Consider the following 22,128-nt stretch of genomic DNA (forward strand, 5'->3'; position numbering starts at 1 on the left):
ATTCATCATCCAGATCCGCAACAGCTCAACTCGGCGATTTGGCTCCTGAGGTCTTAGAATTTGGCTACCTCAACTTGCCTCCTGACTGTATGGATATCATAAGGGAGGCAAGGAAGCCCACCACTAGAGCATGTTATGCAGCAAAATGGAAGCGGTTTGTAATTTATTGTGCCGAACACAAAATCAACCCGCTAGATGCATCTACTCACAACATCATTTGTTATCTGTTACATCTATACAAATGCAATCTGGCCTATGCTTCCATTCGTATACATTTGTCCGCAATAGCAGCTTATCTCCAGAACAGGCAGCATCTCTTGCTTTTCAGAGTGCCTGCCATCAAAGCCTTTCTGGAGGGACTCAAACGAGTTATTCCTCCCAGACACCCACCAGTGCCTGTATGGAACCTAAACATGGTCCTCACCAGGCTGATGGGTCCACCTTTTGAGCCTCTCCACTCATGCGAGATTCAATTCTTGACGTGGAAACTGGCTTTCCCAATAGCAATCACATCGCTACGACGAGTTAGTGAACTTCAGGCACTGACTATCCAGGAGCCATTCATACAGATTCACTCCAACAGGGTGGTACTCCGCACTAACCCTAAGTTTCTGCCTAAAGTGGTTTCACAGTTCCAGATCAAACTATAGAACTGCCAGTGTTCTTCCAGAATCCTAAGTCAGTGGCAGAGAGAATGCTCCACACACTAGACGTCAAAAGAGCTCTAATGTACTACGTAGATAGGACAAAAGATTTTAGGAAAACAAAACAACTGTTTGTTGCCTTTTCACCACAACACAAAGGCAACCCCATTTCCAAAGCAGGTATAGCCAGGTGGATTGTAAGTGCATTCAGATTTGCTATCAAAAGGCCAAGCACACATTAACGGTTCCCCCGAGTGCCCACTCCACGCGAAAGTTGGGGGCCTCCATGGCTTTTCTTGGAAATATTCCTTTAGAAGACATATGTAGGGCAGCCACATGGTCTACCACACAAGTTTACAAAACACTACTGCGTAGATGTGCACTCCAAACAGCAGGCAGCTGTAGGGCAGGCTGTTCTAAAAACACTTTTTCAAACTGCTGCACCTGGCACAGGCGGCCGCCGCTAATGGAGGGACTGCTATATATTCTATGCACTGATATGAATTAAGCAGCCCACATGCCTCGAACCGAGTATGCTACTTACCAGTATGCATCTGTTCTTGGCATGTAGGGCTGCTGACATTCATATTGCCCGCCCTCCTCCCCGGCGTTTGCAGCGGCTGCAGCACTCAATTACTCTTAGCATGGTCATCACTTACAGTGTTACACTCCTTCTTTGCCACAATGGCGAAAAACATTCTGAGGATGGAGTCAATGCCCATGCGCACTGTAGTCCAGGGGAGGAGCCACCTATGGAGAAGGGTGGCTTACTGGTTAGAGCAGGCAGACCCTGAAGCAGAGGTCAGACCCGGGACCAGGGTTCGATTCCCGACGCGGCAGAGTGTTGAGCTCAAATGTCCACGGACTCGATAATTCTCGCTTCGGTGCCTGACCTAATCATGGGTTCACACTCTGCAACTCTGGGCATTAAGCTTGCTTAATCTCCACAACGGCCCCCCCCCGCGGCGGGATGCCTGGCTTTCACCTTGGGGATGCCCTGTAGGGGCTATCTCACAGGGAAAAACCAGGACGGGTTCCCAAGGCAAGCGCGGAGATACCCCTTCGGGGGTAGATTCTGGCGCTATATAAGAAATACAATAATCTTGTGATACTTCGAAGACTCTTCCAGGACAACAATGTGCAATCATCTGGACCCAACACTAGGTGGCGATCTATGCACAGCAGCCCTACATGCCAAGAACAGATGCATACTGGTAAGTAGCATATTCGTTATTGCAGGGGAACCTATAAGGGTGGTAACCAGAGATGTGGAGGTACCCCTGGAAAGGGACCCTGCACTTCAAAGCGGTGCCTCGCTTCACAATACCCCCCTGATAAATGGAAATAAATTGCTCTTCTGGTGTGGTCACAAGCCACCGAAAGACCTCTTATCTGAGAATAAGGAACATAGATGCGAGACAAGAAATAGCGTTAAAGTGGCACTTTTATTCATTAAATCATTAGCTCAACAGGGAATATATTCAACTACTCATTAGCTGGAGAAATAATATTTAGAAAACCTTACTTCAATCCGTCGGAAATAAAACACAAGTACACATTTATAATGTGCAAGAACCTAGTAGGCAAACCTTAAATGAGAAAAACAACCATGCAAGAATTAAAATTTGAAGGTAAATTAAATGAAATGAATTGGCTAAGAACTGGGAATAAATGAAGAGATCAAAAGGTAAAAGGTTATCTAAATTGGGATGTACCACCTCAGACCAGGCTTAGCAGTCCCAAATCTGATAAAACGGCTGGCCTGAGAACCCACGCTTGTGCTAGTCACTGCAGGAGTGTGCTGGGTCTTAAGTGGGGTGCAGGACATATATATCTGTTTAATGCAGAATGGTTAAACCGCATTGTCGTATATACTGGAGTCCTACTGGCGCAGGTGGTTGATCGCACGCCTACAGTGGTGTTGCTACAACCCTAGGACACAGAAGTGGTGACCCATTGCGTCAGGTGTTTGAGCCAGTGGCCAGCCATGCTTGACCGCATTTTATAAAAAAAACATTTGTGGCGTAGATATCTAAAAAAATAAATAAAAATGAGCGGAACTTAAAAACAGGTGTTATCGTTGCAAGATGCTGTCGTAGTTTCATTTGAGCAAGCTTGGAAACTTTCATAATAAAAATGAAGCATATGATATTTATGAAATGTCAAGGGTGTACCAGCTGGTCTTGTGTGTGTGTGTGTGTGTGTGTGTGTGTGTGTGTGTGTGTGTGTGTGTGTGATGCGCTGGTTTTGCAACTGTGGAAAGTTTCTGTAGTTTTCTGGTTGCCCAAGCTGCCTCGCCGTGTTCAGCACAAAAGTAATGCATGTTCAAGAACATTGGGGCCTAATAGATTTTATTATTAAAAGATGGTTACATGAGGGCAGTGGGCTTTGGCCTACGTGCTGGGGGTTCAAGGGATGTGTGGGCTATCACTTACTGACTGTGTATGTTGAAAATGGTCAAGATAACACATTTCCAGTTTTTAGCTCGCAGGGCCTATGCATGGATATTCCTTCTACTTGGGTCAAGCTAAAATGCTATGTTGGGAAATTATATGGTAAAACGTCATCCTTCAACGTTTCCCGCCTCTTGTTCATTTTTGAACACACTCCTTACAGAGTATCTCGGTGATCCTTCTGCTAGTGGGGGGATCCAGGGCGTGTCGTTAACATAGCACTTAAACCCCCACCCTGTTGTTGTTTCGTTAGGTCGACACCTTCTCCTTCAGACCTAATAAGTATTAACCAGCTGCAGAGCCCTCTCTCAGGGTGTCTCTACTTGTGGGAAGTGGGTGAGCCGTAGGTATGTCCTAGTGAGTGCCAGGTGCTGCTAGCTCACTCATTTCTAATTGTATCCCAGGCCCATCCCCAGGAACACGATCCATGTCTTAATACTTTGCTGCCTAGTAAAGCCCTGTGCTAGCGTAGTTCATCCCTATTACCTTTGTACCAATTTTCTTTACACAGTGGCTCCTTATCTGAAATACGCAACACAGAAGCAACCTTTTTCACTCTATGGGTATCACTAATTTCAGAATCAGTCAGCCATGAAGGCACCCAGCCAAAGTCGAACCAGTCTGCCGGAAAAATGTCTGTGAGGGCACCTCCTTCCTCTGCCATCTTCTTTCCCAAGTTGGTCAACTCATCAATGGCCTTTGCAATTTATCCATTCTCCTTGTTTCCCGGTATGAAAGTGCAGCAGGATTTTCCTATCCTGTGACACAGTCCACCATCTTTAGCAGTCCGCATGTCAAGAAAATAGCGATGCTCCAAAACCATTATTCTTAAGGGGCGCAGCTCTTCTCTAATTGCATTTAGTCCCTCCCTAGTGCTGTTGATGGCCTTCATTACCTTATAACGTGTTACCTCGAGCCATCAGGCATTTGCTTTAGTCTGGAAGAGTGGAACTACCCCTCCAAAAAAGAGCTGGGCATCGTTGAAGAGGCAGAATTCTTTAGGAATGTCATCAAAGGCATAGTTTGCAAAGTACTGAGCTGATTGCCGGTGGCGGAAGGTGACATCACCCGTCATTGGGTGCGACAGGATGTCGGAGGCATTTGGTGCTGGCACACCCAGGTGTACTTCATGTAGAGTGACTAAGGAGCAAAGTCCATGCCACTGAGAAGGTGGTTGGTGATAGAGGCGTTCTCCACAAGCCCAGTAGTAGTCCATCAGGGCGGAGGTACCGAACTGCATATCAAAATGTAAAGATAGTGGAGTTGCAATCTGTGGTACGTCCAACAGGTACAGAGCCGTTACCTATGAAGCAAAAAAGAGGATTTTTTTAGTATAAATGTTTTTTTTGGTTTGGACATTCCTTCCCCAGCCCAGGTGTATCTCCTGTCTTCCTGATGCCATATTTCTTCACATTCAAGCTCAACTTCCCAGTCAATCCCTTCTTCATAATCTGAATCTACCCAAGGGGGGCCTAAAGATGCTGCTTTGCATGCCACAAAGCCAGGACCATTCCACTTGTTGTAAAAGATATGAGACCGCAGGCGTAGCACTGTTCTATTTTGACAAGGGCAGCTATTTAATGTGTGTGTGTCTTATTGACCCATCACATTTAGCTGGGGGTAAGGATGATGAGATCCATCCATGTTCCCTTATTACATGTGCCTTCGAGTCCATGTCTCTCACTCTGGTCCTACACATTTCCTGTATTATTTCCTTGAGGCCTGTAGGGTCAGAGACCACTTTGTGTATGTTGTAGGTGTAGTCCATTTTGTGGTGTTTACATATTCTGTGGATATGTCCGCCGCCATGACCTGAATTTGCCCTTGTATGCGGCAAAGATAAAAGTGGCATTTGGCAATGTGTTGTGGTACTCCATTTACTTTCCCTTAGGTCAAGAATGGCACTGAAGTTGCCACCCCTGGGTCCTAGGGATACTCTCTCGAGAACCAACCATTGTATCTCTTCCACAGTGTGGCCTGCCCTTCTGTAGTGGTATACCAGTGGTGCCCCAATGACCTCACATCTGATCCTGCTCTGATGCTGGAGGATGCGTACCTTGACTTTCTGCTGTTTGTCCTATGTAGGCAAGGCCACATGGGCATAGAATACAGTAAATAACATTATTTGTATTGCAATTTGTGAATGTTTTCAGGTCTATGTTGTGATGTTTGTAAACAGTTTTGTTTGCAGACCCATGGGACAAGCTTTGCAATGTCCACACCTGTAGTTGCCCGTCATCACAGGTAAATTCCACATAGTCTGTAAAGATGGAGGTTCTGGGGTTTCAATCTTCGCTGTATTCATGGAGCAGCATTTGAGTGCCGTCTTAATCTACATCGACAGTGGAAGGGAAGCCGCTGTCCTCATTCAGGGGGGACCATGAGCATATCATTTTCTTCTTTCAGTCTATTGTCTGGTGCTGCGGAGGTGCAGGGTCGAGGCGGACGTCGCGGCGATGAATCCATGCTTTCCTCAGCTATCTGGACGGCAGTTGGTGATGAATCTATCACCACGAGGGGCCCTCAAACTTGGGGTCCTTCCAGCCTATGACTTGTTTCCGGATGAAAATCAGGGTTCCAGTACAAATTGGTGGGAGCTCAGGACGGATGTGGCCCTTATCCTTCCTCTTGGATACCTGGGTAGAAAGGAACTGCGCCGCACGTGTTAGTGTGCAAAATTAAACGTAGAGTTCTGCTTTCACAATATCAGAGGATGACTTACTATCAGTTTTTTGCCTGGTGGAAGGGACTGCTATATTTATGAATCGTCCAGTGACCAGCTGATTGGGTGTGAGGTGGTGATCCGAACTTGGGCAATTTCTTAATGAAAAGAGGGCAAGTTGTTCTGTATTATTTTAGGACCCTATTGTAAGTTTCCCGATTCATGCCCTTGTATAGGTATAAATGACCATATCCTTATATAGGCTTAGAAATCATAACCATATTTAGGGATAGCTCATGCAGTCCAAATACGGCAGGGCTACTTCCACTAGTTCTGAAAATCCACAATGATTTCTTGGAAAAACTCAGCTTCAGCAGCTAGGGACTTCCCCCTTGCTTGAATATTGATTTGTCCAATAACTCATGGAGTTGTCAAAGAACTGAAACTCTTTGACGTTATGTCCAACCGTACGTCAAACTCTGCACCTTCGCGGTATAAATATGCCCACACTCGCCCAAGCAAACACAGTGGTTTGCAGCAGTTCCGACTATCTACTTGCCCGACGCGCCCTGCTACAGCAAGGGCCGAAGGAAGCCGACCCTCCAGCAGACGCACTGAGAGAGAAGCAGTCTTTTCTCCTGCTGAGAAATCCAGCTCCAGTGTTTCTGAGCTACCCTTGCGGGTTTTCTGATAGGATTTCTTTCAGCTTTAAAATGGCTGATAAGGAAAAGAAGAGCCTTATCAGGGCTTGTGCCACTTGTGGCAAAAAACGACTTTATATGGAAGATCAACATAATGACTGTATATACTGTTTATACCCTGACCATAAGACAGAGGGGTGTAGTATATGCAGGAGGATGTCAGTGAAAACCCTCCGTGATCGTGAAGGAAGGCTACTTCTGTGGCTCAGGAAGTTGGAAAGAAAGGAGGTAGTGGTTTCTAGTGATGAGGAAGATGCCAGATCATTATCTTCTAAGACATCGTTGAAGAGGGGTGGATCGTCTGTGGAGGTTTCAACTGAACCCCCCTCAATGGCTATGCGTGGGACCTCTGATAGGTCTGGCAACCCAGGGCCTAACGAATCTCCTCACGTGAGTGTAAAGGAGAGGGAAAGGCAAGCACCACAGGTGCAAAAGGCTAAACTGGATGAGAGCTCGGCGGGGCCTTCACATCAGGAAAAGGTAGCCAAGTCCTTCAAAAAACCGACTGTAGAGGCCTCTACAGTGGGCAAGAAAAGCTCTAAAGCCTCTGTGGTGAATTTGTCTCCTTAGTCGTCGACGAGCCATCCAGCGACGACGAGGACGACGACGACGAGAGCGTCGATGCTGTCGACGAAGACTGGATCGACGACAGCGTCGACGACGATAACCACGTCGACAGTTACCACCTCGTCGACTAGGACCATCCCGTCGACGGTGGCAATCTCGACGGCGACGATCGCGTCGACAACGAGCCCGTGGACGATCCTGTCGACGATGACGAGCCCGTTGACGATGACAGTTCCGTCGATGATCCCGTCGACGGTGAAGGGACTCTCGTCGACGGTCCCGTCGACGACGATTCAAAATAAGGAGATGGTGGATTCGTTTTCAACGCAGTCGACGGCAGGTGCTACAGAAAGCATCAGGAAGAGGAGAATAACTCCAGATATGACTTCACCTAGAAAGGTGCCATCATTACCTCCAGCCCTTTTGTTGGACGAAGAGGATTACTCGGAGGAGGAGAATGAGATGTATGGGGATGCATACAGTCCATCTCAGTTTAATCTAAAATACCATGATTCGGACCCAGATGAGGAGTATTATCGGCAGGAGCAGTGACCACAAAAACAGGTCGCATACCAGGAAACCCAACCACAGCAAGGCATGGTGACGATGCCTATAAGTCTTTTGACAGACTTAAGAGCAATGCTGGAGGAGTATAGGAGCAGACAAGGGTCGCGACCAGTGGAAGGTCAAGCGCAGGTTCAACCGCAGGTGGTGGCAGCTCAGTCAGTACCGCCTGCACAGGAGGAACATGAGAGGAAATATCCTCGGCAGACGCAAGTCGAAGTAGATACCTCGGATGAGGATGAAACAGGGGAGAACCAGGATCAAGACCCTGATCACTAATGGAACCAGTATGTAGCTCCGGATCCGGCTTCACCAGTGCCAGACCCGGTCGATTCGCCTCCGGCTGATGTGGGAGGTTTCTTCAGTTTGATGGAAAGAGCCACAGCACGCTTTAAGCTAGCAATGCCTACAACATCTACGGATTGTTTCTTGTACGATTTTAAAGAGGCATACCGTAAGGCGGTGCGTTCGATTCCCATTGTGGAACACATATGGGAGGAAGAAAAGAAGGTGATGCAGTCCCCAGCGACGGTCATTCCAACTCTTCCCCGCTTGGAGAAAAAAAATATAAAGCTCCTGATGACAGTCCCGCCTGCTTGATTGGACAACCTAGACCAGACTCGGTCATATCGCAGGCGGCGCAGAAGAAATCACGGAATCCTTCGGCCACCCTCACAACTCCACCAGACAAGGAGGGTAGAAGGCTAGACAACGCGGGGAAGCGTTTTTCGTCGATGGCTAGCTTATTGGTCAGAGCGGCGAATGCCTTGGCGATCCTAGCAAGATACGACCGCCAGATGTGGAGTGATGTGGCACACTATGTGGATCTTCTAGCGGATGACCCTAAAGGTGAAGCGCAGAAACTTCTAGAAGAAGGGCAACGTTCTTCTTCGGAAATGATTGACTGCGCGATGGACATCGCCACCATTTCTTTCCGTGCTCTGGGCAGCGCGGCGGTTCTTCGGCGACCAGGGTGGCTGCGAGCGACTTACTTCCGGCCAGAGGTCCAGAATAGGATTTTTGACTTGCCCTTTGATGGGGACATGTTATTTGGGAAGCATGTCGATGAGACCCTACAGGGTATAAAGAAAGACACAGAGACAGCAAGGGCTCTGGGAAACCTACAATATAGAAGAACACCGTTCCGTGGAGCAAGAGGAAGAGGCTTCACTTCACCAAGAGGAGGCTATCGGCAGCAACGATACTCGCAGCAGTCGCAGTCGTACAGACCTCAGTACGGCAATCAGTATTATCAGCGACAATCACAATCCCAGTCTTTCTCTCGTCAGAACGCTCGTGGACGACAGGGGCGACAGGGCAAAGACGCTGGCAAGCGTCAATAGCGGCCTCCTGACTCTGCCAACTGTTCCTCCGCTTCTGGGATCTCCAGTGGGCGGCAGGATATCACAACATCTGAGCAGCTGGGAAGATATAACATCGGATCAGTGGGTATTGAACATCATCCGAAATGGGCATACACTAGAATTCCAGGAATTTCCACCTACAAGAGCTCCCCACGCCTCTACTTCAAAACATCTAAACCTTCTACAAAAGGAAGTTCAACAAATGCTTCAGAAGGGGGCGATCCAACGCGTTCCCCTATCACAGAGGAGAAGGTTTCTATTCAAGATTTTTTCTGATCCGCAAAACGAAACAAAAGTGGCGTCCGATCCTGGACTTAAGGGAGCTCAACACCTATCTCATGAAGCTGTTGTTTCGGATGATTTCACTCCAGGACATATTGCGCCTCTTGAACCCAGGCGACTTCATGGCAACATTAGACCTAGAAGATGCCTATTTTCATATCCCGATCCATCCAACTCACAGACGTTTCCTTCGCTTTACAGTAGGCAAGAGTCACTTCCAGTTCATGGTGCCCCCATTTGGATTAAAATCCGCTCCTCAGATATTCACAAAGGTGCTGGCCCCGGTAGCAGCATTTCTGAGAAGACAGTCGCTGGAAGTATTCCCGTACTTAGACGACTGGCTGCTGAAGGCTCCAAGCTTACAAGAGGCATCAAAGGCAGTGAACAGGTGCTTAAACCTCTTTATTCATCTGGGTTTACAACTCAACAAGGAAAAATCGGTTCTTCAACCGGCAGGTACGGTGAAGTTCTTGGGAGCGATACTCGATACGCAGGTGTGCAAAGCCTTCCCATCGGAAGAGAGACAGATGAAACTCATGTCGTCAGCCACTCGTTTGCAGAAGAAAAGTTGGATAACAGGATGTGCAAATCTCTTCTAGGGTCGAATTCATTCTGTATTCAATTGATTCCGCACTGCAGGCTGCGAATGCGCCCCTTACAGGAGGAACTGGACCTTCAGTGGAGACAGGTGGAAGGGTCGTTCGACGACAGGGTGACTGTTACCCAGCAGATGAAACGGTCGGTTTCATGGTGGATGAAAAGATCGCACCTCACAGTGGGACTCTGTTTCAGGGCTGCACCGGCTCCTCACGTCATTACCACGGACGCTTCCCTTCAAGGTTGGGGAGCGGTCATGCAAGACCTCCAAGTCAGTGGTCACTGGACTCCGGGAGAACGTAGTTTACATATCAACGTTCTGGAGCTAAGGGCTATTCGATTGGCGATGTTGGCTTTCCTTCCAAGGATTGCAAATTCGGCAATCCTGGTGCGGACGGACAACACCGCAATGCATTACGTCAACAAGCAGGGAGGCACAAGATCGCCACTGCTTTCACAGGAAGCCCAGATGCTGTGGTAATGGGCGATATCGCAGAACATCACGCTTGTGGCAGAACACCTTCCAGGAGTATGCAACACGAAGGCAGATACACTAAGCCGCCTGAGAGCAGTCTCGCACGAGTGGGAATTGGACAGCACAGTGGTCAAAGACATCTTCTTCCGTTGGGGAACCCCAGCGATCGACCTGTTTGCAACACCAGGGAACAAGAAATGCTGGTGTTATGCAAGCAGGGAACACCATCGAGGGTCACTGGGGAATGCCATTTCGATGTCTTGGTCAGGCGCGTTTGTTTACGCCTTTCCACCATTTCCCCTGATTACTCGAGTCCTCAAGAAGCTCAAGATGGACAGGTGCAGGATGATACTGATAGCGCCTGCCTGGGCTCGCCAGTTTTGGTACACGGAGTTGCTTCTTCTATCGGAGAGAGAGCCCATTCATCTGCAACCCAACCAGACACTTCTGTCAATGTACAACGGCCAGGTTCTCCACCCGAACCCGAGCTCGCTTCAATTAACAGCTTGGCGCCTGAATACAGGGAGTTTAAGGATTTAGACATCTCAGAAGAATGCAGGAACATCTTGGCGCAGGCACGAGCTCCTAGCACTAATAAGACATATAGAGCGAAATGGAAGAGGTTCCATTTGTGGTGCCAGAGAGAGAAAGTACATCCATTCTCTTCAGCTCCGCATCAACTCTTGCCATACATTCTATCTTTGCCACAGGCAGGCCTGGCTCATGCTTCCATCAAGGTCCACTTGGCAGCTATTTCCAGGTATAGAAGAACGAGATCGGGCCCTTCTCTATTATCAGCAAGAGTAATAAAACAATTCCTGAAAGGACTGTTTAGAGTCTTTCCGCCAGTTAGGCCCCCACCTCCGGTGTGGCACTTGAATGTGGTCCTGGCTCAACTGATGAGATCGCCATTTGAGCCAATACATAAAGCGGACCTAAAGTTCCGATCATGGAAAGTGGCGCTTCTCTTGGCACTTACCTCTGCAAGGAGAGGAGAGCTTCTGGCTTTAACTATCAAAGAACCTTTCTTGCAGTTCAAGAACGATACATTGATCCTACGATTGAACCCCAAGTTCATTCCGAAGGTACCGACAGACTTTCATCTTAATGAACCAGTGGTTTTGAAATCTTTTTTTCCTCGACCTTCAACCCAGGCTGAGAGGACACTTCATTCTCTGGACGTGCAGAGATGTTTGAAATTCTATCTGCAACGCACAGCGGGATTTCGGAAAACACCCCTGCTGTTTGTGGCTTTCGGAGCCCCAAGGAAAGGATTTCCTTTGTCAAAGCAAGGGATTTCTAGATGGATAACAAGTGCGATCCGTTTCTGCCACCAGGCGGCAGGCAAGCCTTTACAAGGACAGGTGAAGGCGCATTCCACAAGATCAATCTCAGCATCAACAGCGCTGTTTGCTGGGGTATCCATAAAGGATATTTGCAGAGCGGCCACCTGGAGCAGTACTCACTCATTCACGAGGCACTACTGCCTGGAGGCTGCTGCAAAGGAGGATTCGGCTGTTGGACAGGCAGTCCTGAGAAATCTCTTCCAATAAGAGGTGAGCTTTCCTCTCTTCCCTCCTGTTTTTGCAAACGTTTCGTTTATTATGCTTTGGTTACTGCTTTATGGTTGTTATAATCTGTGATATCATTGGTTTGTAATGATTCTGTAACTGTGCACGAAATGTTTGAGGTATGCTAACTGCTATCTACTCTGATACAAGCAATGGGAATCTATGAAAGTTCCAATACTGGAGTAAGAAACAAGTTACTTACCTGTAACTTTAGTTCTCCAGTATTGGTAACTTTCATAGATTCCCATGCGCCCACCCGCCTCCCCTGGGAAAGCTCACTTTAGGGCTAGGTGATGATGTGGCAAAGCAACGGCTACCAAAATCTGAGGCTCTGAGCTTTCTCAGGAAGGTTCCACAGGGTGAGGCTGATCTGATTGGTTGCTAAGGTGGCTTTTGGGTCTTTTTACATAATGACGCCAATAGGCTACAAGATATAATGAGGCCTAGGCCTAATTTTTTACTTTTTTACACCCATTAGGGTGTATTTACCTAGGTATATATATCTATCTATATCTATATCTATATCACCGAGGCTCCCATTCCGACGACGGGGAATGATACAAGCAATGGGAATCTATGAAAGTTACCAATACTGGAGAACTAAAGTTACAGGTAAGTAACTTGTTTCATGTAATATATTGTTTAGGAACCATACAATGCTCTTACAGTATTATTTTATTCTACTATTTATACTGTATTCATTATACTTTACACAGTTTTACGATTGTAGCAGTTCATTTCTTATGCTTGAGAGACTGTTTAATAAAACCTTTTATTGAAAACGCCAGTCTTTCATTTTTCTCTGCACCTCTAGTGAAACAAAGCACGCACGATTGACTGAGTGAAATATATATCTATTGTTTCCAAGACTCAGATACGTTTTATCTTGGGGAAAGTAAGTTTCATGTTTATGCGGTTGTCGGAGACCAATCCCTTCTTGGAATTCAAGAGTTTCTATTGACCTCTGAGCTAGCTGGCACACATTATTAAGTCTAGTATATTCGATAGAGACTTAGTCGACCTCAGTCCTACGTCAAATCTATAGGATATATTATTCCAATGCGCAGAACCTATTGGGAATATAGGAACTACACTACGAAGTGGGAGTCAGTAGAGCCTTTTTTTAAATAATTGTGGCGCTTATTTTTCTTTTACTTTAGAGCAGGCCGTTGAGGCGCTCACAAATGCCGTTGCTTTGGGGGTGGTTAGCGATTGTTAGTTTGTGTCTGATGTGTAGCATTGTTGTGAGGGAGGAAAAGATGGCATTTGAAAAATGACTTCCGTTATCGGTCCGGATCGCGTCTGGGACGCCCCAGCGCGAAATGAAGTCACGGAGTAGGAATGTGGCGGCTGCTTAGGCATCGCAGTGGATACATGGTCCAGCGTCAATCCAGCGTGAGAATGGGCATACTACCACAATGAGATATCAGTTATTTTGGCATCGATCAAGCATACAGACAGTTGGTGTGGAGTTCTTTAAAGGGGTCCGAGGGTTTAGGTATGGTGGAGGCGACTGTTTTGAGAGTTGGGTTTGATGAATATTGTTGGCAGATGAGGCATTTATTAACAGTTGTATCAGCTCGTGGGCATTGGGAATGAACCAGTCTGTTTGTAACGTTGTGGACATATCTCGGGAGACATGTGTGGGGAGGTGTAGTAGGTCCAGTGCCACCTGCAGTAAGGCTTGTGGCATGACAGGCTTTCCAGTCATGGTCTGCCTGTAAATGAAATCAGCAGGGTCCTGCTGTAATCCTCTTTTTCCAGAACTTTCTCTCGATGTGTTGCACTTTCTTGTATTTCTCTTAGATGTAGTTGTGCAATGTGATCATATTGTTGCGTGTTGTCAATAGTGTAAGGGGTGTTCGTGTCAAGTGTTTCTTCACTCATGTCTGTCTGCTCTGCTGGAAATACTATTTTTTTTCATGCATGTCTGTGTTTTCTGCTTGAGCTACCCTTCCTTCTGTCTGCTGGAGTTACTGTTTGGGCAAGTAGGATAGGGGCGTTCTGAGCGTCTGGTGTAGCTACAGGTTGGGGGTAGGGCTCTGCCTGCAGCTTTAGCTGTCCAGTCTGCCAGAGCGTTACCTCTGGAGACAAAGTCCTGTCCAGGAGTGTGTGCTTCACATTTAACTACAGCTACCTCAGCTGCCAGTGTAAGGGCTTTAATGAGTTCTTCGAACCACTGCTTTTGAATCACAGGCATCCCATCTGATTTAAGAAATCTGAAAGATAAACGTTGGTGTTAGATTTCTTACCTTAGACTGGATCTGGAAAGTTTTCGTCAGCAGTACCGCTGCATGTTGGTAGGCATCGTTTGCAGATCTGAGTCAGCCGTCGGCGTCGTGATCTCCGGGATGACGTCGTCTGAGTATTTAGACGCAGCCCTCGTGCGCCGACGTCAGTAGTTCGTTTACTCTAGTCATTTTTTGATTAACTTTTTTAATCTTTTGATCACTTTGAGTCGACCTTCGACTCTCTGTGCCGTTAGGGATGCATGGTTTTGAACCTTCCGAGGCCGGTCACCGCCTGATGTCGGTGACCGACCCCCACCGTAGGTGCCTTTACCTTGCGAGGCCGGTCACCGCCTGATGTCGGTGACCGACCCCCACCGTAGGTGCCTTTACTGCCTCTGGGCCTATCATAAGTCGTGCCCGGACTGCCGGGCCTTTACCTCGAAGCTAGACTGGAGCGGTCCCATAAGCTGCTCGAGCTCTGGCAGTCTGCTCTAGGTACCGGTCAAGGAGGAAGTTGAGGGACTGGTCGCTAAGCCTCAGTCATCGCCGCTCGACGAGCCCCCACCACTCGTCTGGCTCCAAGTCCTCCGGTAAGTCGAGGCATTCGAAAACTAAGTCTAAGGCGCCATCGCTCTTCCGACTCCCCCTGACGCTCGCGCAACGTGGCGGGGGTTCGGGCGACACCGCCTGCGCGGCTCTGCTGGAGGCGCGGCGTCCAGTTCCATACCCGCCGGTCCCTGGGCTGCACGTGACGCCGGAGGAGATAAGTGCTTTCCTCACGGCCATGAAATTGCACTTCCCTCCATCGGAACCTGCTTAGGCGCATTTGGGCCCTGTGGGTCCAACTGGGAGCCCTAGTGGGCCTGCGGCTCTGGCCCCAGAGCCGTCAGGTGCTTTGGCGCCGTCGTTGACTCCGGTCACGACGCCGCAGGGCCCCACAGTATCCAGTCCTTGATCCAGATTGTCTCCAGTTGACCTCATGACTCCTCCGTGGTGTTGCTCCCGGCGCCGTCTTCGGACGACGTTGACCCCAGTTTCAGCCCCGGTCCGGCGTCGGACCGGCACCGCTCTGCACAGTCTCCGGCGTCGATGGAGGAGGCCTTCACCTACGACCCGCCTCCATCATTTTTGCCTGTTTATCAGGAGATGGATGACAAGCAGGACTGGGAGGGGTCTGATGACCCTCTGGCAGAGCAGTGCCTGTTGAGCCAGGACTGGGCAGAAAAGCTGGGGGAGGCCAGTGGTCTGGACACTTCGCCCAACACTGGGTTCGTCTCTCCTCCCTCAGTAGCTTTGAAGGAGGGGGGCTGCTTACAGCATGGTGTTGAACAGGGCGGCCAAGGCCTTGGCTCTTGAGCTCCCTGTCGCGGCTGTGAGGACTAACCACCTCACTGAGGTGCTCAAACAGCAGGCAATTCCTCGGAGCCTCTACTGCCGTTTAAAAAAGCCATCACTGACGTTCTGATGGGCACCTGGTTAAGACCTCCACAGGCCTCCCTGTGGATCGGAACGTGGCCAGACGTCATCGCCCGTCTCCGGGAGACCCTCTGCTTTCGGTCCGTTCACCCCACCCCCGAGATCCTGGTGATCCAGACCTCTACGCCCCAGACCGCATTCCCGACCTCTACTCCTGATCGGGAATTCAAAAGGTATGATCAGTTTGGGAAGAAACTGTTCTCCTCCTTGAGTTTGGGGCTCCGGTCTGTCAACACCGCCTGCCTTTTGGGCCGTTGCACCCACTCTCTGTGGGATACGGTTGTGGAGGTGCTGCCACAGTGCCCAGAGGAGGCCCGGTCACGACTCGCCCTGTCGGAAGGGTGGGATGCAGCACTCTTCTCGATACGGTGTGGACTTGACACCACAAACTCGCTGGGTAGAGCGATTGCAACAACAGTGGCGGTTCGCCGCCACGCCTGGCTGAGGTCCGCCAACTTTTCGGGTGATGTCCAGGCCACGCTCATAAACATGCCCTTCGATGGCCTCATTGGTGTCAAAGCGGATAGTGCGCCGGAGCGTTTTAAGGACTCCAGGGCTATGGCCTAGGCCAGCAAACTTCCACTTTTCACCCTTTTTGTGGCCAAATCGTTCGACGCTACTCCCTCCCCTTCGAGGCGACCCCTCCAGCCATGCCACTGCAGAACCACCGCTTGTTGGGGGATCACTTGCAACTTCTGCAGGAGGAAGTTATGGGCCTTTTGGCCAAGGGGGACATCAAGTGCTTTCCTGGGCCAGAAGTAGGACGTGGTTGCTATTTCCACTAATTTCTGGTACCCAAGAAAGGCAAAGTAAGCCTACGCCCCATCTTGGACCTACGGAGCGTCAACTGCTTCCTCTGGAAGGAGAGGTTTATGCTGACTTTGGCTCAGGTCCTAGCTGCCCTGGACCCAGGAGAGTGGATGGTGGCGTTAGACTTGCAGGACGTACATTTCCACATCCCCGTCCTGCCGGCCCACCAGCGCTACCTGCGGTTCACGGTAGGCCACAAGCACTTTGTTTACTGTGCTCCTCTTCGGCCTTACCAGCGCCCCTCGGGTGTTCACGAAAGTGATGGTGGTGGTTACTGTTCATTTGCGCATATCAGGGGTTTCAGTCTTCCCCCTATCTCGACGATTGGTTGTTGAAGGCGAGCTCGCCCCAAACAGTAGTCTCCCACCTCCAGACTATGGCCGACCTCCTGCACTCGCTGGGGTTCTCCATCAATGTGCCGAAGTCACACCTGTGCCCCTCTCAGAAGCTCCATTTCATCGGAGCGATTCTGTACTCCGTGCAGTTTCGGGTTCATCCCCCTGAACAGCGGGTTCGGGATATTCAGGCTCTGATTCCGATCTTTCATCCTTTATCCAGAGTCTTGGTCAGGTTGACGCTGCGGCTCCTATGGCTGATGGCCTCCTGCATCCTTCTGGTGCATCACACCAGGTGGCGGATGCGGGCTCTGCAGTGGGGCCTGAAGTTTCAGTGGGCACAGCTTCAGGGCAACATGTCCGACCATCTCGGAGGGCACTGCGAGTCAGTTGCTGTGGTTGCTCACGAAGCACGATTGGGTCAGCGGCAGATCTCTCTCCCTACCCCAAACTGAGCACTTAGTGGTGACAGATGCGTCCCTCCTGGGCTGGGGGGTGGGCACATGGGAGAGAGGGAGATCAGAGGCCTCTGGATTCTGGCGGAGTCCCGGCTCCATATAAACCTTCTGGAACTGCGGGCGATCAGACTTGCACTGAAGGCATTCCTTCCCTCTGTCTGGGGAAAGTGTAGTGCAGGTATTCACCGACAACTCCACCGCCATGTGGTACTGCAACAAGCAGGGCGGGGTGGGGGTTGTAGACCCTTTGTCAGGAGGCTCTGCGCCTCCTGGCTATGGCTGGAACACCAGGGCTTCACCCTGGTGTTCAACACCTGGCAGGTTCCTTGATCACCAGGGCGAACAAACTCAGCTGCCGGTGCATGATGGATCACGAATGGCGTCTGAACTAGGACGTGGCGCAAGGTCTCTTTCAGCAGTGGGGAGAGCCTTGGTTAGATCTATACGCCACCTAAGAGAACGCGCAATGTCATCAGTTCTGCTCGTTGGAATTTCCAAGGCGGCACTCGCTCGGTGACGCTTTTCGTCGCGAGTGGAGCTGCGGTCTGTTGTACTCCTTTCTGCCTATACCACTTCTGCCCAGAGTGCTGAAAAAGATCAAGCGAGACCAGGCCCAATTCATCCTTGTGGCTCCACACTGGGCATGAAGATACTGGTATCACGAGCTACTCAGCATGTCATTCAATACCCTGATTAGTCTGCCTCTTCAGGAGGACCTTCTGTCGCAGCATCAGGGGACGGTACTCCACCCGAACCTGTCCAGTCTCCACCTACATGCGCGGAGATTGAGCGGCGGCAGTTGAGGCCATTTGACTTAACTCCTGAAGTTTGTGATGTGATTATGGCAGCCAGGCGTCCCTCCATAAAAACTGTATACGCCTGCAGGTGGAACAAATATGTGGCATGGTGCAAAGCAAAGGCTGTGGATCCACTCTCTGCCCCCTTTCAGAGGTTCTCCTCTTCCTCCTTTCTCTTGCCCAGCAGGGCTCTGCTCTGGGCACTATCAAGGGCTACCTCTCGGTCATTTCAGCCTTCTTAAGGCTTCCTGATCACCCTTCTCTTTTCAAATCCCCTGTTGTAAATGGATTCTTGAAAGGCATCACTCACATGTTTCCTCCTGTTCCTTTCGTGATGCCTCAGTGGGACTTGAATCTTGTTTTGACATACCTGATGTGCGCTCTCTTTGAGCCACTTCATAATTATCCTCTTCGTCTTGACTCTTACAATTGCATTCATGGTTGCCATCACCTCTGCCAGGAGAGTGAGTGGGCTCCAGGCTCTATCTTCTAAACCTCCTTTCCTCTGTCCATCCAGACAAGGTTGTTCTGAGTACTCTTCCTTCTTTCCTGCCCAAGGTAGTCACAGCCTTTCACATTGGGCAGCCATCACCTTGCCCACCTTCTTTCTGCCTGCCTCGAAAGAGAGACTCCACCGTCTGGACCCAAAACGTGCTCTCTCCTATCTAGATCGCACATGCCAGTTCCGGGTGGACGACCAGCTCTGTTGGTTACGTGGGTGCTAAGAAGGGACGGGCGGTGCACAAACGGACCATATCTCGGTGGGTCGTCTTGTGCATCAAGGTTTGCTATTCCTTGGCGAAAAAGGAGCCTCCTGTTAGGCTGCGCGCCCATTCTACTCGGGCCATGGCGGCTACTGCTGCCCTGGGTCGGGGAGTCCCTTTGCAGGACATCTGTCAAGCAGCTATGTGGGCCTCGCTGCACACGTTTGCTAGGCACTACTGCCTGGACAGCCAAGTCAGGAGAGATGGCTTTTTTGGCCATTCTGTTCTCCAGGACTTTCTGGTATGATCTTGGTTTGCAGACCCACCACCGGGGTTGGTATTGCTGGGGTATCTATTTTAAGGTAAGGAATCTATCACTACGTGTTACTTTCAGATGCACAAGTTACTTAACTTCGGTAACAATATCTGTAAGAAACAGTAGTTAGTATTAGATTCCTTACCACCCCACCCATCCTCCCTGTTCGACGAACCAATATCTAGGGTTAAGGAAATCCCTTTCAGGGCCCTAGTTTTATGGCACCAGTGTCAGTTTCTATCATGGCTCTGCGTTACTGGCGCGGAAAGCTATGTACAGAACTGACGTGAGGGCGGCGTCTAAGTACTCCGTCATCCCAGCGATAACGACTGACGCGGAGGGGTACTGCTGACAAATCTTTCGAATCCAGTCTGACGCCTGGGGATATTCTAAGGTAAGGAATCTAACACTAATGTTTCTTACAGGTATATCGTTACCAAAGTTAAGTAACTTGTGCATACACACCTTTTCCAGCGCAAGATGCTGGAGTGTTGTTGTTGTTGTGACATATGCATTGTCTGAGTATACAGTGATGCGATCGTCAGCCCATGATTCAGAGCGGCAATCAGTGCCACTAACTCGGCAGCTTGGGCTGAGTAATGTGGAGGTAATACAATTTGCTGTACAATGTCTAGAGAATCAGGACTCATGCTTTTGGACCCTAACCACTGCGGCTCCTGTGTACCTGATCCTTGTTTCTTGGTCAATGGTGGACCCGTCAACAAAATATACAGTGCTGTCTGGCAAGGGGTCCTTTTTGACTGCTCCTGACTCATCTGTAGAGTATGTGGAACAATCATGGGTGTCATCATCTGAAGCTGTAATGGGATGGGCAAAGAATGTGACAGGACTGTGTGACATTTGACAACTTTCAGGGACGGCAATGACAGTATGACTTCGTAACCTGGTACTCTTTGTGTTAAAGTTGTCTTGGCTTTCTGAATTATGGCAAAGTCGGCGTGTTCAGTGTTAAAGGGGATCCCATGACAATGGGGGTGCTTTTCTCTACAACAAATGCTGCTGCAGCAAGAGCTTGCTCACATGGGTCATGACCGAGTCCAACATGCTGCTGAAGTAGGCAATGGGCTTATGGCCCATGGGGTATTTTTGCAGAAGTACAGCAGTCATGTCTTGGCCGTTGCAATGAGTGAACAGGTAGAATTGTTTGGTGTAGTCGGGTGAACCTAACACTGGTGCATTTGTTATCTCATCTTTTAACTGCTTGAAGGATGCTGTCATTTCAGGTGTCTAGTTTGTTGTCTGTCTTTAGCCGTTTTACCTGCTTTCAGCTAGGGGGCAGTTATTGTTGAGAAATCAAAGACCCATTGGCGGACATAATTCACTAGTCTGAGGAGTTTTTGCTTGTCCTTGACTGTCTGTGGCTCAGGGGTGTACTTTATTGCCTCAACTCTGTTAGGCGTGAGCCGTCTTCCTGATGCCGACAGTAATTTGCGAAGATAGTGCGCCTCTTTTTGACACTACTGACGTTTTTTTTTTGTCCACTTTGTAACCTCTGTGTGTTAAGATAGTAAGCAGAGAAGTGGTGTCCTTTCTGCATTATTGTTCTGTGGGACTGCAGAGCAAAATTTTGTTGACATTGCAGCAATGTGCTGTCACATTGCAAATTTGATTTATCTTCTTTGACAAATCTGTTAAAGATGCTGGGGAGTCGCAATAACCTTGTGCTAACCTTTTGTACAACATCTGCACACCTTTTGTACGTAAAGACCAATAGGTATTGACTGTCTGGGTGGAGGGGAACGTAAAAAAAGCATTTTTCAGGTCAATCACGGAAAAGTACTGTGCATTCGGGGGAACATTGGTGAGGATGACAGAGGGGTCTTGGACGATGGGAAACTCTGTTATGACTGTTGTTAATTGGGCGAAGATCACGCACTAGACGCCATTGATTGGCCTTCCGCAAAGGAAAAAGGCACGTGTTACAGGGGGAGATATAAGGGTATATGACTCCCTGATCCATCAAGGCTTGTATGGTGGGGGCAGTGCCCTCCTCTGCTTCCTTAGAAAGCGGTTACTGTCTAATTCTGGGTAAGATGGCGCCTGGTTTCAGTGTCCTCTTGAATGGGGCGGCAGAGTGGATAAGGCCCATGCATTTGTGCCTGTAGTCCACAAATGTGCCGTGACTTAAGCCAAATCTGCTTCACGCACAGTCATATTTTGGTATAGCAGTGGGTGTTCTTTTCCACTGTTACTGAGAGGGGCACTTCATTTATGTAGACGATCCCCGTTTTCAAGTATTCATCAGGATCGACTAAGAGTTGTTCATCTGAAATGTTTCTTACCAATTGTCCTGGCTCAATGAAAATGACGCTGGCCCAGGTGTGGGCATAGTGGTCACCGGCTCGGAATGCCCCGTATGTGGATGTAATTTCAAGAGCATGTATGCCTAGGATCATGTTCCTGTCTGATACTTGGGAATTCTGGTACTGTGGGCGAAAGAGAAACACTTTTGGGAGCTGAACAGTGCGGTTGTGCAGTTCTGGTGTGTTAACGACAACGATGTGTACAGCAGTGGAGAATGCTTGTTCATCCACTGGGCGGGCTCTTATTTGATTTTCCAAGGAGGAGTCCACAGTGAGTGCCATCATACTTGCCAAGGGTGTACCTGGTATAGAGCAAATCATTGCTCAGTTCTCATTGAAGTGGATGGTCATGTTTAATTTTGCCATGAGGTCACGCCCTAAGAGATTCACTGGAGAGTGCAGCAAAGAGAGCAGTCGTTGTTCCAGCACACGGTCTCCTATCTGTGCGGGTACAGGCTTGGTGAAAGGGACCCTTGCTATTGCTCCAGAGAATCCCTGTGTGTATCTGATATGGGCAGAGGTCTGCCTGTAATACAGGAGTATGTTGCCTGTGTCAATCAGAAAGCTATATGTTAGAGGCATGTGGGCTGCTGAATTCATATCTGTGCATAGATTGCCTCCTAGTGTTGGGTCCGGATGATTGCACCTTGTTTTCCTGGAAGAGTCTTCAAAGTCTCACGAGATAGGTGACTCCTCCCCTCCCCTATACTACAGTGCGCATGGGCATCTCCTCCATACTCAGATTGTTTTTTTTTCGCCATTGGGTTTGGATGTTATTCCTATACTCCAACTTTGGA

General features: G+C 49.1%; 1 protein-coding gene across 1 annotated transcript in view; it reads left to right on the top strand.

Annotated features, from left to right (window-relative positions):
• TENT4A (terminal nucleotidyltransferase 4A) overlaps positions 1 to 22,128 on the top strand; it is a 694,370-nt gene that overhangs the window by 175,557 nt on the left and 496,685 nt on the right. The window lies entirely within an intron of this gene.

This window comes from Lissotriton vulgaris, chromosome 4_1, assembly GCF_964263255.1.
Source record: "Lissotriton vulgaris chromosome 4_1, aLisVul1.2, whole genome shotgun sequence".
Classification (NCBI taxonomy): domain Eukaryota; kingdom Metazoa; phylum Chordata; class Amphibia; order Caudata; family Salamandridae; genus Lissotriton; species Lissotriton vulgaris.